The sequence below is a fragment of the Typopeltis vanoorti genome, chromosome 10, assembly GCF_054136105.1.
Source record: "Typopeltis vanoorti isolate ZY-2024b chromosome 10, IOZ_Tvanoo_1.0, whole genome shotgun sequence".
Taxonomy (NCBI): Eukaryota; Metazoa; Arthropoda; class Arachnida; order Uropygi; family Thelyphonidae; genus Typopeltis; species Typopeltis vanoorti.
In genome coordinates, this window is record NC_143558.1 from 75,680,024 (window position 1) to 75,697,431 (window position 17,408).

The following is a 17,408-nucleotide window of genomic DNA, read 5'->3' on the forward strand; positions in this document are numbered from 1 at the left end:
CTGACCACAGAACTCAAATATCTGTGCCATACGTTCTTGGCCAACGGCTATAATCACTAGAAAATAGATAAAATACTACATAGTCCCATTGCTCTGCCCTCCCCTAATGCACAAGAACACAACATGACCATTTCTATTCCGTATGTCAGAGGTACATCAGAAAAGATAGCCAAAGTATTGATGAAATATGTCTTTCGCACCACTTTCAAATCTCATGTCAAACTAGCAACTCTGATTCGCTTGCCTAAGGATAAACTTCACCCTTTAGCACACCAAGGAGTGTATGAAGTTCCCTGTGACTTGGCCTATTATGGGCAACCAGGAAGAACATGAAAAATACGTTCACTACTGTTACTATGGAAAGTCAGGACTGGCAGACTACGCTTTGGACAATCCTTCGTAAAAGATTAGATGGAAGAAAACGAATGTGCTATTTAGGAGTCGTTACAGATCTGAAAGATTATTTTTTGAGTCAACAATGGCTTTGAAGAATTCTCCCAACCTTAACAAATATGGTTGCATTAATTTGTTAAAAATTTGGGAGACTGTTATCCTGCATAGCTTTTTTTTTTTTTTTGTTTGAGGGCACCAAAAAATAGGACTTTAGATTTTTTGTCCATTGCAATTGTATTGTTTCACTCACTGTCACGTGTAGAAGTGTGTTGTGCTCTGATGATGAGTTGAAATTCAGCGAAATATAAGCAGTTAACAAAACATCTCTGATAAAATTGTTTGGTGTTAGTACTGTTAAAAAATAAGTCATGAATAACCGTCAATACCTAAGCTTATCTGTTAGATTGTATAAGAATTTCATTACAGTTCTCGGTATATTCCATTGGAAATCTTTCAATTTTTACTGTTTTTATCTGGCTATCGACCATGAAGAGAATAACTGTGCTGCCTTCAAAAGTAAAACCCTGTAATAGTTTGTCCCTTGTTTCCACATCTTTAACTACAATATTTCCCTCTGCCATACAGGGTGTAAGAATAAATCTTATTATCACTATCTCTTTTAAAACCTTTGTCACCTGTCTCACGTCTTCACATCCTGGAATTTCAATTCCTAGAGTTCACACCCTTGAGGAAATTGGTACCATTTTCTCAGGTGGGGAAAAAGACTAAAACCTCCATGTTCGATTTTAAGAGAGAGAAAAAAAAAACGTTCAGTTGTGAGACTGAGAATTCAGTAATCCTGTGATATAAAATAATTTTACACCACCAGCTAATGCTCTATTTGAGCTACTATAAAATGGTGGCCACGATACTGCCAAAAGTAATCCTGTAATGCAGATATTAACTAACTGCACTACCAGCAATATTAATATTTACTTTAAAAAACAAAAACAGTGCTAGTTGGGATAAAACCACCATTAGCACCAGTAAAATAAAATCAAAATGAAAAACAAATGAAGAAAACCAAAGTACTTGTCAAAACTGAGATGTCATAACTGGGAGCAAGACTCAGGAGATGCCAAATTTGAAGTAATGCAGAAGTCATATTTCTCATATACAAGTAGTGAAAAGGTGTTGCACCTTATTAAAATACTCTGGATCAGGGCGAGTTGTTGAAAGTTTTTTCACTTGATTATAAGCTGAATTACAGATACCAAAAAATTATTCTTGATTGATCCTTTGTCCAACTATATATAAGCAAACAAAGTTTACGTGTGAAGTATCTTCGTGACTAAGTCACCTGTCGTGAAGATACTTCACATGCAGACTTGGAGGAAGAGAACCGTGGGGTATGCCAGCAATGATAAAGAAATCCAACGAGAGGAAGCTGGCAATCTAGTTGCAAAAGGCAGGAAGGAGACTATACAATGGTAGGTTCAGAAGCCCTTAATGCCAGACACACCCAAATGCCTTTAAAATATCACAAGGGACCACACTGGATTATCTAAATCTTTCCATGGCATGTATCCAAAGGTAGGTAACATTAGCGAAGTCTACTGGAGAATGATGTAATCCATATTGGTGATTGCTAAGCCAGGTAGTGAAGCTGATCAGTGATGACCTAGATCACTTGAGAGGACTGAGGTGAGAGCAATGGGACAGATTTGATGACTTATCTTCCTTTTTTAGTTACAGGCTGGATAACAGCTTGCTTTCATGGTGTTGGATAGATGCTAGATGAATGTGATGGCTTATTAATACGATGAGTGTTAATTCTGGAACACAACCGGAGAAATACCATCAGGATCAGGAGACATTAGTATCAAAATTAATCAGGATTTTTCTGATATCCTGACAAAAAATTAGAGGTATGCAATGGACATTTGTAGTAATACAGATTTGTCTTCACTGTCTAAACAAGAGTGGGAGATAAACTGATGTCAAGTGGTCTCCCTTATCCAGTAGGTTAGGTTACCTGTGGTGCCGTCAAGATGTGAGAGGAGAAAATAAGAAAGACCAGAAATTATGACCAACAGCTTAGAAAGGAACTGGGTTTGAATGCCAGTTGAGTTACAATAATGCAGCATTCACTGACTTCAGCCATGTGACCCCACAGTAGTTGACAAAACACTATGCACCTAAGAACACATGAAATTTCAAAGAAAAAATCCAAAACATCACACACAATAGATACATAATTTAAAAGAAAACCAGTATTAAGAGAAAATATCGAAGAAAAGTATATAATAACACAGTAAACATACCATCTATGTAAGCTACCTAATTTCTTCCTGTGAATTTTGTGAAGTGTTACACCCATTCTCCAATTAGTTCCCAAGATAGTTGATCTCTGGCATGGGCAAGCAGGTTTTTTGTCCTGTGAACTCCAGAGAATCGACTATATTCCACACTAATTGAAAGGAAGATGGTAAATCCCATTTTCTTTTATAGCCGGGTACGAAACTCGGATTGAAGTCCTAGAGTTTCATGCCGAAAAAACTATCGGCGAGCCCAAGAGTAAGTAATCCCTTGGATAGTACAACGCCAGGGAAACTCCATGCAAAGGTGGAGCAAGCTCCATCACTAACCTTAATATTCTCTCATAATGTAAAACACAGCTCTTAAGATATGTATACTGTTTTACATTATGAGAAGAGATCACTACCCAGACCGGTTTCAACCTTTTTTGAAGTCTCATCAGTGAGTAGGTAGACCTGGAATACCAAGGTTTTAAGTGAACCAAACTTACATACCTCTATTATCGAATTGACAAAATGGTGTACTCATATATTGCTATTACTATGTTTTACCGGCTACATAAGTTAATTGAAAGGGAGATGGTAAATCCCATTTTATTTTATAGCCGGGTACGAAACTCGGATCGAAGTCCTAGAGTTTCATGCCGAAAAAACTATTGGCAAGCCCAAGAGTAAGTAATCCCTTCGGTAATACAACACCAAGGGATTACTTACTCTTGGGCTCGCCGATAGTTTTTTCGGCATGAAACTCTAGGACTTCGATCCGAGTTTTGTACCCGGCTATAATATAAAACGGGATTTATCATCTCCCTTTCAATTAACTTATGTAGCCGGTAAAACATAGTAATAATAATATATTCCACGCTATTTCGAATAATACATTGTGGTGGGGGACCTCAAGTTGGTGACACTTGTCTGCCATCTCTTCCCTGGATGCCGTTTAACCACATCAATGTCAATATGGATAAAATGCATCACTCCTCATATACTTGCATATTACAATTATAATATGCACTTCGCATCCATGGTAACTTTGACGTCTATACATATTATGACCAGTTGGGTGGTTAAAATTAGGGGTAGTAATGAGCCTGCTTTCTGGCTAACAGGAGCTTGACTGATCATCAGGCTTCAAAAGTTAGATAAGACTAAAATGGCCTCACCTACTCCCTATTGCAGTGTTTCTCAAAGTGCACACAAAAGGTCTTAATGGGGCACATGGCAATTTTCAGCTATGCTCATTAATGCATAGAATCTTTATTAAGAAAAAAAAAAATTATTTTAAACATATATTTCTCAATAAATTATATATTATGAATTCTCCTACTCAAATGGTGAGTGCCACGATGTTCTGGCAATAGTAACTCGTTCCTTGCAGTAAACAACATGCTCTACCCAACAGCTTCACTATACTGAAGACGCAAAAAAAAAAAAAAAAAAAAAAAAAAGTAGTTTTATTATAGCACTGAATAAGGTACAGAGACATTTGCAGTCTAATATATTTCTGAACAAATAGTGCAACTGGGATAAAAATGGCACTAATGAATCACACCTCCCCTCCAACAGAAACTGCTGTATAGGCTCAAGCAAAACCACATGCACCTGCAACATATGGGTTTGCTTGACACCACCCCGTCGTGAACATGTTCAAACTAAGAAAATATATATAATGAATGTGTTTCAGATATTATGGAATTCGGTTGAAGAGAATTAGCATTTCAACTTAACTGTTGTCTTGCATGATCTTTTGTTAATAACGTACCAATCATATGCACTTCTTCATAGCTGCTCTACCTCTACTGGCCTAGTATTGGTCTGTTTGGCACTCATCTTTTACTTTTCATTAGCCATTTGTGAAGGAATGTTCATTATGTATCTCCAGTCTTGTAAATTACTGGTAATTTTTGCTTGAAATAGGAAAGAAGATGAAGCTATACGGGTAGATGACTGATAATGCAACACAAGGAAACTGTTCTCGATGCCAAAAGTAGCGAATAGAAGCTTCTTGGTAAGCCACACCATTTTCAGATTTTTTTTTTTTCAAAAAAATTCCTGCATATATCTCCCACCACGATTTTTTAGCTTTAATTTTGGGAAAAAAGTGCAAGTTATATTCGAGTAAATACGGTAATTTTTTTAGCTCTCAAATTCTTAAGTATGGATCATTGATTAAAGACTGAATTTATAAAATGCACAAAAGAGCAATATAGCAAATACAAGTAGTTGTAAGCAACACTGACATTGTATCTGGATCATATGAAATTGATAAGGGTGTGTTGTCTGACATCTTTGCTAACTATGAAGATGATGAAAAATTTTCATATGTATGATATGAATTACTTGAAATGTGGATCTTCATGGACGGAAAATGAATCTATTCCAAATTTTGTTTTATTAAAAATAAATCATTTTTTGTTTACATGAACATATAAATTCAAATAAAATAGACATTTACAATGAATGCTTTATTATTTTGATAAGGAGGTACACTCAGGGCCAGCCATCTCGGGGGTGCTGTGGGTGCAATGCACCCAGGCCCCACGATCGAGTGGACACAGTTGGTACACATTTGCGGAAATGTATTATATTTCGAATGTGTTTTTTTTTTGTTTTCTTGTGCCAAAATCATTTGCAGGTAAGAGGTTTCACAATATGTTTATTTTGAATCCTTTACCTTTGAAAAATATTTTAGGACCCCAAAAGGTTTCTTGCACCCAGGCTCCTTAGAAGGCAGGTCCTGGGTACACTTGGTAATAATGAAAATTTAAGAAGGGGTATGCAGATATCTGAAGTTTGCGAAACACTGCCCTATTGGAATGAAAGGCAGCAGATTTTTTTTTTTTTTACAATAATTTTCACAATACAAATATTTCAACAAAATGAAAAGGAAAAATACAAATAGTTTTTATTAGTTCAGACTCAATTGATCATAAAGAGAGGGACACTTTGTAATAGGAGTGTTCCAGTTGATTAATTGCATAATTGTTGTATGAGCAGATCAGGACAAAAGTACACTGCATCATAATAGTCTGTTCTGTGTGTTGCAGCAATAAATGGAAACAATTCCTTATCTCTAGCTACTGCCTCCCCAACCCAGATAAATATTGACACCATTCAGAAGACTCATGAAGGAAATATAAAGCTAAAGATATGTGGATGCTAACATTCACAAATGGTGTTCTATGTGAAATATCTTTACATGCACCACTCTCATTTTCGATACGGAATAAACTTGCAGTATGTATGTTACAAAATCAAATGAGGGAAGTAACTACATCATTGCCTGCTATTACGAACACAGCTGTGACATGTCAGGTACTGCTTCGATAGTGAATGACTAGCTAATGTCATCTCATTTTGTGAAACTGTTAGCTAAACAGAATATTTTCCCTAATTCCTTGCACTATAATCATTCATAAATCTCAACGAGGAGCTTTCAGTTTCATTGTTTATGAATATGAAAATCACAGTTACTCTGGACAAGCTGACTTCAGGCAGCTTGTCCAGAGTAACTGTTATAAATACAGTCTACCTACTTTGTTTCTCCTAGTGATGACAAGACCATTCATCACAGATTGGGAAATGTGCAATCGACTGTCTCTCTCTCTCTCCAAAAGGAGTTTATAAAGCTAGCAAGTAATCCATCGAGAAGTGTACAAGACTTGTATTTCAAAGAAAAGAGAAAGGCTCTTTCTCTTAATTTTCAAAGTCTTGAAGATCTCATAGATGCAGTTACTCAGCATTGCCAGATATTAATGCTCTCTGAAACTTGGCTAAATAATAATGAACATGTTAGCATAACTTCAATAGTGTCATGCAAATGAGATGAGAATGCCAACCAGCTGGAGTTACAGTACACAATAACAATAATGCACAGGTTATTGATTACTGACGAATGTTGAATAAATAATCGGTAGGCATCCAGCCAGTGGGAGACATTTGTATTTCAGAAATGTCTCTTCCTTAATGAACAAACTTCTTGCCATGGTCATATATTTCCCCAAATTAATTGAAGATGCAGATTTCATTCTTCTCTTCTGCCTTATACTTGTAATGGTGCTGTACTGTTGAAGAAAAATTATCAAATACTGATCATTCTAAATGGCAACCTTGTTGATTTCTCTGGTCCTAATTTTTTAGGCTCTTGTCAAGTTCAACCTCATTCTGAACCCCCATCCTACACTATCAATGAAAAGAAGCAGTATTTTTATAGATGCAGATTTCCAGCTAAGATTACAAAATTTGCAATCATAGGTCTGTCTCATATTTTAGTTGCCACAAATCATTGTATCTTGTATTCCTAAAATAGAAGCTAATAAATTACATAAAAAAATAAAACTGTTTCTTTTCTTTATTTTTCCAAAATTTAATTCTACAAAGATGTTTTACATAGAACATTGCAAGTGGCTGGCCACACGTTTTAAATCCTCAAATCACATCCTTTGTTCATGTTGATCAACATCTTCAAATGCATCATGTGTTCTAGGCAACTATTTAAGAATGTTGTTGTTTGTGTCAGTAATTGTCAACAGTGTTGATCACACTGGAAATAAAGGATCTTTTGGAGTTCAATGAAGAGCTTATTGTGAGCACAATTCGAGCCACAATTTTGAAAACAGCAAAGCTGACTGGTTTTTCAAGGATATCCCAGGTGTTTAATCAGTGGGAAAGCAAATGAGACTATCTATGAGGCATAACTGTAGTCCTAAGAGTCTGTCAGGAATGAGACTGCTGTCATCTTGTACAACAAATAGAATCTATGTGCAGCAATTTTCCGACTGTTTCCGACCCATATTTCACCAAACTATAAGCAAGAAATTAAAGAGGGATCGGTCGTGGTAGTTACATGCCCATACTTAAATATTTCTAATTCAGTGGTTGGTGTGTGTTATGTGTAAGTTTTAATAGCGATCATGAACAATTTCATTAAATTCCATCAAACCATGAGAGAAATACAATTTTGTTTTGCTAATAACACAAAATTATCATAAAAAAAAAAATTATGAAACAAGCAACTTCAAACCCTTGACTAATATATATATATACACACACAGTATATTTAATGAATATTACTGTCCAGTTTATTCATATCAGACAACCTGAAATTATTTCATGTAGCCTCACTATTTCAAGAATGCTATTGCACAAAGCACTAGGTTGGCTACATCTGCCACCCTGGTTGACTTAAGTTGTTAGCATTTCTGATTTTCACCCATGCTATGGGGTTGAATCCCTCTCTGGTACAACTGTTTGTAAATGTTTTAGGTGAAGATTAATTTTATTATACTCAGTGAATGACCACCACTGAATAGGTTAAATCACCACTGAATAGGTTAAATTTCCATGTTTCTCTCTCTAGAACTGCCTTGGATAACTAACACTTAACCAATTCAGAGACCTATGTGTATAATAGGTTACAACCTTTCCTGGGTGTTTCTCATTAAAAAAGTAAATCCTATAATACCTGTACATTCCACAAAGGCACTAGGTGAACTCTTTTAGTCCTGATTAATTTTTGGAAGCCAGCAGTAGCTTAGTTCCCATCACCACTGAAAACTTGGAGAAAGAATAACAGCCATCTTATGTTCCTATATGATAACTGGTATTATTGTGTAGTCAGTTTTTCTGAGTTAGGATTGGCTGGAAAGAAATAAATCAAAGCGAAGAGAGAATTTTATTGAGTTCCTAATAAGCAACTACTCAGAATGTTATGTAAGTAAGATGAAATTTTAAAATAATGGATTTGATGATAGCTTCAGAGGATGTCACTGTGAATGAAGAATTAACAGACACTTTCATTAAAAATTATTTAATGAAGTGTCTGTGCAGTTAGCCTAGTGACTTTGAGTTCGCAACCATATTCCTGGGGAAGGAGTGTCCTTGTTGATGCCACAGGTTGATGATAGCCCATCACAATGTATTGACTTATCAATAAAAAAATAGAGAGAGCTGATAAGGTCGATAATTAGGGAAAACACTGTAGGCTGCTTATATCAATATAATAATTTGAAGTGTAAGGGAAAGAGATTTATGGATTAACCATGCTACCGGCCAAGACATCTATAGACGTTCAAGTTATCATGGATGCGAAGTGCTTATTAAAATTGTAATACCATTGATATAACATTGAAATATATGATGGATACGAAGCGTATGCATATTTGATCCATAATGGCCGGTAAGGTGGTTAATGCATGTCCAAAAAAACAGAAGATAAATAAGGAATGAAATACATAAATAGCAAAATTAAGATACACTGTGGAAAATGATATTGTTATGGAAAAAGTATAATTAGTATTAACCAAATCCATGAGGAATATAAGATGTAGGATACACCACTGACAGTAAGGATGGGGATGGAGAAATGTGCAATATGAGAAGAGATGGTGTACTTTAAAGGAACCTGTGATATAGAGAAAGATGTTTTAAATACCTAAACACAATAAATATAAACAGATTTACTGAAAGTAAATAATGGATATATCATCATCATCATCATCAAATTCCTGCCATGTACCCTCAAGGGGTGTACAGGATATGACAGTACTACATGAAAAAATTACATCATTACTAACTTCCTATCTACAATTTTCCTCCAAATCAGTCTGTTACTTGTCAAGACTCCAACATTATCAGATCTTATATTTCTATCGTCTAAGGCACTTTGTACCATATCAATCCACCTATATCTTGGTCTTCCTCTGGGTCGTTTTCCTGCCAACCTGGCAGAGAACACTTGTTTTGCTAATCTTTCCTCTCCCATTCTATTTAAGTGACCATACCATCTGAGATTAGCTCTGCTAACGCATTCCTGGATGCTGACAATGTCAAGTTCTTTCCTAATATCCTCATTTTTAATATGATATTGCCATTGATGCCATCTGTTCACGCCTCTAATCTTTCTCAGGACTCTCATATCTGCAGTCTCTAGTCTTTGGTCAAGTGTTTTACTTCTGACCCAGCTCTCAGATCCATAAGTTAAAATTGGTTTGAACACAGTCTTGTATACAGCTAATTTAGTGTTCCGACTAATTTCTTTCTTATTCCATATGAATTTATTCAATTGACTTCCCACGATACCAGCTTTGCTGATTCTGTTGTCTATTTCTATATTTAGTTTACCATCTTCAGTAAAAATTGTGCCTAAGTAGCTGAAATGTTTTACTTGTTCCACAGGTTCTCCATTCACAACACAGTTGACATTTTCAATGATTCTGCCTATTTTCATTGTCTTTGTCTTTTTATTGCTGACCTTCAATACCATATCTATTACAACAGCTATTCAATTTAGTCAGAGAATCTTGCAGACTTGTAGCGGATTTATTTAGAAGTATAACATCATCCGCATAAAGCAAAGAGCTGACATTAACGTTTCCAATTTTGATATCAGGTTTAATACCACATTCCTTCATAATGTGATCCATATAGATAATGAATAACAGAGGGGATAATGTACATCCTTGTCTCACACCAGATTTAACATTAAACCATCTTCCTGTACTTCCTTCAATTCTTACTGCTGACTTACAACTCAAATAAAGACTAAATATTGCTTGATATAATGCCCCATTGACACCATATAACTGCAGCGTATTGAATAGCTTCTCTCTTGGCACCTTGTCATATGCCTTTTCCAAATCGACAAAACTTAAATACAGATCTTTGTTATATTCCCATGCTTTCTCGACTATTTGTTGTAAAGTGAAGATCTGATCCTGACGGCCTCTATTTGGCCTGAATCCAGCTTGTTTTTCAACCAGCTTTTCTTCTCAACCGTTTCTCAAGTATACTTGAATAGATCTTGCCAGGAACACTCATTAGGGAAATACCTTTGTAATTCTCACATTCAGTTTTATTTCCCTTTTTATATATGGGTACTATGAGAGCTCTACTCCAATCATTGGGAATTTGTCCCTTTGTCCAGGCTTTCTGAACTATGCAGTGCAGCCACTGTAAGATTTTTATACCACCATACTTCAGCATTTCTGGTCGAATATCATCTACTCCTGCTGCCTTTCCATATTTCAAGCCTCTGATGGCTTTTTCTACTTCAAGTATGGGTATATATTCCTGACTGCATGCCTGGTCAGTGTTTTTTACCACTGTGCTGTCATCACTGCTTGTTTCATTTAGCAGTTTTTCAAAGTAATTACCCCATACTTCAAGGATATCTTTTTCTCCCGTTTTCATGTAACCTTTGTCATCTCTAACTCTTTTTACAGCACTCTTTCCTCCATTCCTAAGCTTCTTCAACAACCTCCAGAATATTTTGCCACCTTCTTGATATTTATTTTCTATATTCTTGCCAAAGTCCTCCCATGACTTTTGTTTAACTAGTTTTACACACTGTTTAGCATTCTTGCATTTGTCTCTATATTCTCTAAGTGCACAAGCTGACTTATTTGACAGGAACTTTTGATATGCTTTCTTCTTTAACTTCCTGTGTCCACCAGGGAGTTCTGATTTTTTTATCCTTGCAGACAACCTCACCACATGCCTCTCTAGCTGAATCAATCAGGGCTTTCTTCAAGGCTTGCACTGAATCTCCAAGGTTTGATTCGTGTTCTCAAACTCTTTCATTTTTTTGTCAATAAGCTTTGTGTATTTTAGTCTACAGTTCATATCTGAGAGCTGCTCAACTTTTATTCGCTTTAAAACTTTCTTACATGTTATTCTTTTCAATATGAAATTCAATTTTATCCTGCTCAAGACTAAATAGTGATCACTTCCAATTTCAAATCCTCTGTACACTCTGGTGTCCTGTACCAGTGAGAAAACATCACTATCAACAATAACACAGTCAATGAGACTTTTCTTATTCCTTGTCTCTTCTCTCCATGTGAATTTGTGCACATTTTTATGTTGGAACATGGTGTTAGTAATAACCAGTCCATGTCCTGAGCAGAAATCCAACAAATATTTGCCATTACTATTAGCTTTGCTCTTTTCTCCCAAAATATTTTTGTATGTCTGACAATCATTCCTACTCTGCTATTTAGATCCCCAACAAGGACCAACTTTTCCTTTTTCATTGTGTTTGCTTTTTCTAAAGCCTCAAAAAATTCCTGTACTTCTAAATTAGTAGAACCTTCTGTGGGACCATAGGCACAAATAAGTCTCATTGTCCAGTTTCTCATTCTCATATTTGCCCACATCACTCTACTTGAGACTGACTGCCATTCAAGATTAGCCTCATATTTTGTGTTGAATACTATGGCTACTCCTTCTTTTCCTTGATTGTCATTGCCTGAATATAACATTTTGTATTTATTGACCAGAAAGATCTCACCAGTTTTTGTCTTTTTTGTTTCAGTCACCCCTATTATGTCGATCTGGTACTTATCTAATTTCTCAACTAGCTCCATTTCTTTGCCATTCAGGCTTCTTACGTTGATAGTACCGATCTTTAACTCTGGTGATGTTGAGTTGGGGTGTGTTTTCAGATTTGTTCCAGTAGTTGACTTTTCGCTGTTCGCCCTAGTTCCTTGGCGAAAACAACAGGGGCCTTGTTTAACCGGGCGACGCCCCAGACTGCATGAAATTTTGTCATGTTGTACCATCATTTTTTATTTTGGTTTAACCAATAAGAATACAGTTTGGTCGGCTGAATCCGAAATTGCCAGCCCATCCTCATTCGTTTAGTATCCAAGTAGATACCCAACAGGATTGCACCACGAGAAGGTGCGGATTGGACATTAGGTCAGAATCCCTGGTCGGTTCTCTGCATTCCTTTAAAGGCTATGTGGAGGTCTCCTCTTAGTTATACAGCTTTGACCCTTAAGCACCCCTGTCTATCATGTCACCCATGACTGGCTGTCATAGATACTAGAAAATTGTGTATGAGCAGGTACTGCATCAAAAAGGTAAGGGATCCAGTGAGGGTGTTTAAAAGGGAGATCTGTTCTTGGGTCACTACTGCTCAACTTATTTTTAATATTATTGCATGAGGTTTGACGTGAATATTTGTTTGTTGTTGACAGAAGTGGAGTTATAAAGTATGATATCAATGACATTCCTTTTTGGGAAAGAGAGAAACAGTTTTGAATTTTATAAAGTACAAATCTTCCACTTATGTATGTGGAGGGTTTTACTTCAGAGTATACAGAAATGCAGTGTTGTATACTGCACTCGTGGCATTTTGCTTTGGCAAATAGATGAGATTTGGAATCCAAAGGTAATAGCCAACAGGGAAGGAAGTTCAGATGATACATAAAAAATAATTGTAAGCACCACCAGAATGCTAACATGTAGAGACAAACATTTTATTAATCCATTTTATAAAGTCATCAGACCAATGTGGACTACTTGTGCAGAAATTTGATTTCAGCAGTGATAAGGAAACTTTAGACAAGTAACTGAGGCACATAAGATATTAGTCAAAAGAGGGCAGAAGATGCTACAGGGGTGTGATTTTCGGTGCCAAAATACAAGTTCTTTTTAAAAGTATTTAGCCATGTTTAATTCATTCTTTTTGCATTATATTATATATTATACAGGTATATATAATCCCTTGATTAACGCGGCAATCCCTTGATATATGCGCCTTTAACCCTGCGGAGCTCGCAGCTGATATGACAGATACATACAAAATGTTTAATATAAATATTTTTACACAATTCAGTGTATAGCTTGGAGGTCATGAGTAGTTGTGCATTCATATTATGAGTGATATTCCGCACTATTTTTTGCTGTCAATGTGGTTTAACACATTTATGTAAAGGTTTGTGATATTTGACAGTAAATTGTATCTGAGAGATACTGCGACCGCCAATGTCAGTATAGTATGGTTTATTTATTTTTTTTATTCTTTATTTAATAACTTCTAGATTGTAACTGAAAATAAACCATCGTGTATTACTGAAATAGAGTCAAAGGCTTATTTATCATACATCTCCTCTAGGAGATGTGCTTTACATTATGGAAAATACTAAGGAAAGTGCTCTGAAGCTTACTCCACCTTTACTACAAGTTGCCCATAAGGTTGCTTATGCTTGCATCCGCCAAAACTTTTAGTTTATATATATTCGGCTATGAAATAATGTTGGATTCAATATCCACTTGATTTGTACCATCATGTATTATATTTGCAGTGGTTTTTCATGTTTTATTGCTTGTTGCTAAGATCTGGAGAGTAATTTTGCTTGTTATCGTAGAATTTATACCTATAAAAAAAACTAAAACTGTTCAAACGACTCTTGATAACTTCTTTTGATAAAAAAATTGCAGTAAATAATGTAGGTACGAGTATTTATTAAACATTTACTTTGCATTCATTTTTTATCTTTCTTTAAACCGTACCATATAAAACGAATTATTAATACAGTAATCGATCGTGGAACGAATCGTAATTTTTACCATTGATTATTAGATTTGATTAACGCGATTTTGATATGCGGTAACATCAAGGGATTAATTAACCGCGTTAATCGAGGGATAACTGCATTTATTTACGAGTTTTAACTATAAGGGTAGTGCCTTTCATTGTTTAATTTTCAAAAGGTTTATTTTGAAATATTTTATATTATTGTATGATGCATTGCAAGTCATGCTGCCAATGAGTAGAACAATCGTGGGCAATTTTAATATTCCTGATTTTGTTTGCTGTAACATGTGCAAAAGGCATTCACTTCATAGAGATTTATGAAAGACTAATGTGTTTGTTCATAAGTGAGTGATTGCCATAAGCATGAAGAGAGTAAGAGGAATGATAACAGCTAGTTGAAAGACGAAATGCATGATAATGTGATTGACAAGGTTGGTGTTACAAGCATTATGAGTAAAGCAGGGGAAAATGAAAAGAATGACCAGATGGTAATGGAAAAGATAGCACACTCACTTGAAGTTCTCCACAGGAAAAAAAAAAAAAAAAAAAAAAGATTATTGAATGGTTGAAGAAACACCTAGCAGATGGTATGACATAGCATACCGGTGTGTCATACCATGTGCTATGACACTTCAGAACGAGAAGATGCAAGGGAAGATAAAACAGAGTTTCATGAAAGACTGAAAGTATGAGAATAAGGATCAGATTTTGTATGGTGATTCAATGATAAGAGTGCTTGAGGAAAGAGTGACAAAATTGTGTTTTCCTAGTGCAAAGATTACAGATGTTAGTGACAAAGGATACAGAGAGTGAAGGTGAGATGTTTATTTTGGCTGGTACAAATGATTTAGCAGGTGGCAAGTGTGGCATGCAAAAAGATATGAAAGAGTTGCTGTGAAAAAAGAAGAGTGATAAGTTAAAGTTGTGAATCTGGTGCCAGGTTATGACAGAGGTGAGCTAATATAGAACTATGACTGAAGGTGCATCAGGACATTTGACCATGTGGAATTTCATGGAAGGAAGGATTTATATGAGGTAGATGGCCAGCATTTGAATGGATTTGAGATCAGAAGTTGGAAGTGTGTTGTTCAGTGAAATTTCGAAGTGCAGAGTCAGGGAAACTAGAAATTTTTAGGAGGACGTAGAGAGTTTATTGCAGTTTATGTACATTAAAGCCCAGAATTGTGCGAAATAAAGGTGAAGAGTTTTTGGCATTGATTAGCTAAACAAAAGGGAGATGGAGATACAGAAGGCAGTCCATTTGATGGCATCAGATGTGAGGTAGAAGCCAACAGGACAAATATGTAATTGGTTGCTATAACTGTTGCTGAATGAGCCAAAATAATAATAATCCAGGGATATAAGGGAGAACGTGATGACATATACTGGCAAATTAGCATGACGAGTGCAGTTCGAGTAGTTATAAGGGATTTCAACTATGTGGACATAGAAGTAGGAATGCTCATAGGGAGGGAAGGAAATGGAATTTATACAGATACTGAGATAATTACCTGAGGCAGCATGTAATGGAGGAGACATGAGGCTTAAGAGTGCTGGATCTAATTATAACATCAGAAAATTTAGCAGTAACCACTCTAGCTTTGTTGCCTCCACTTTGGGAAAGTGACCATCTAGCCTTGACATGGAAGATTGCCAGACATGCAGGAACTTCCTGCATGTCTGGCAATCTTCTGGCATATCTTCTGCAAGTCTGGCATATATACTCTTCTTAACTTCCTGTTAAGAAGAGTATATATGGAATTACAAAACAGGTAGTTATAAGCTGAGAAGTGAGCTTTCAGCAATACCATAGCATAGGAATTTGAGGGGGGGGGGAGATGTTGATGGTGCATGAGAAGTGGTTAAAGTGTATTTGAGTAAAGCAGTATCAAAATATGTACCCAAGGTAAGAAGGATAAATCAGGTAGGAGTTAGATGGATGAATACCATTATTAAGTAGGAGTTGCAAACAAAGAAAAAAGTTGTGGAGAGAGAGTATAAAGAAAAAGGTGCACAGCATGCCCATGAGCAGTACAAGGCACAGGCAAGAAGAGTAACTTGTATGGTAAGGAACAAAAAGCCAAAGATAATTATGAGAAAGCTAGCTCATGAGGCCAAAAGGAATCCTAAAGAATTCTTTTGCTATGTGACAAGGAGGAATGCCCATGGGTGGATGACTTCAAAAAGTGCTGATGGTGGGGAGATAACAGAAGCAAACCAAACAGTTGAATTACTGAGCAAGCATTTTGCAGAGATGTACCATCTAGTTTAGTGGCATTGCAATGACAGATGTAATATTGACTAATAGGAGAAGAGAGGTTGAAGAAATGGAGGTGCTTAAAATATTGCAGAATCTCAATGCAAATAAAACCTCAGGATTAGATGGTATATCGGCCCATGTATTATGAGAACATCCAAGGAAATTATCAGCTCCTCTGACCAAGCCATTTAAGCATCAGTACTAGGAAGATGTCAATGGAGTGGAAAGAGAGTAAAATAGTCCCACTGCATAAAGTGGGACTCCAAGACAGAAGTAGCAAATTATAGGCCAACAAGCATATCAGTAGTAGTCATTAAGGTATGGGAGAAATGGGTGAAAGACAAAACTTAAGACTAGGTGGATAATAATATGATACACTATGAGAGACAACATGGTTTTGTAAAAAGTAGGTCTTGCCTGGATAAGGGAAATGGCTACTCAGTGATACTTTTTCAATGGCATCTGACAGGATTCCACATAGAACTCTGTTGCATAAATTAGGGTAAATTGGGATGGATTTGAGAGTGACTGGTGGACATATATCAAAAAGTGACTAGTGGGGTACCACAAGGCTCAGTACTTGGTCCTATGATGTTTAATTTTTACATCAGTGGTATAGGAAATGATTTGTCAGGAAATATTCAATTGTTTGCTGATGTAAATCTGGTAAGGCAATAGTAAATGGAGATGTAGAGATCCTGCAGGATGACTTAAATAGACTGGTTGAATGGGCAATGATAAATAGCTGCCAGTTTAATGTGGTCAAGCGTAAGGTGATGTACTTTGGAAAGAAGAAACCACAAGCAGTGTCCAATATTAATGGAACTGCAGGAAACTGATATAGTCAGCAACTCGGGAATGACTGTGGACAAAATTGAAGTTTAGAAAGCATAAAAGGTAGCCAAAAAAAAAACATCAGATTAGTTGTTGAAGAACACACTAACAAGCAAGGATAGAGAGGTTATTCCTCTATGTAAGGCTTTAATAAGACCACATCTGCACTACTGGGTGCACATCTGGAAACCTGGATTTTGCAGAGATGAAGTGGCGGAGAAGATTAAGAAGTGAATGACAAAGATTGTGGCAGGTCTATGGAAATAGATGGTCTGTGGACTTCAATAACTAGCTGATGGCAAAAAAATATTAGACATAATAGAAGCATATATGTTATTAA

At 36.1% G+C, this 17,408-nt stretch overlaps 1 protein-coding gene across 1 annotated transcript in view; it reads right to left on the reverse strand.

Annotated features, from left to right (window-relative positions):
* The window catches only part of Saysd1 (SAYSVFN motif domain containing 1), an 80,710-nt gene that overhangs the window by 29,599 nt on the left and 33,703 nt on the right, over nt 1-17,408 (reverse strand). The window lies entirely within an intron of this gene.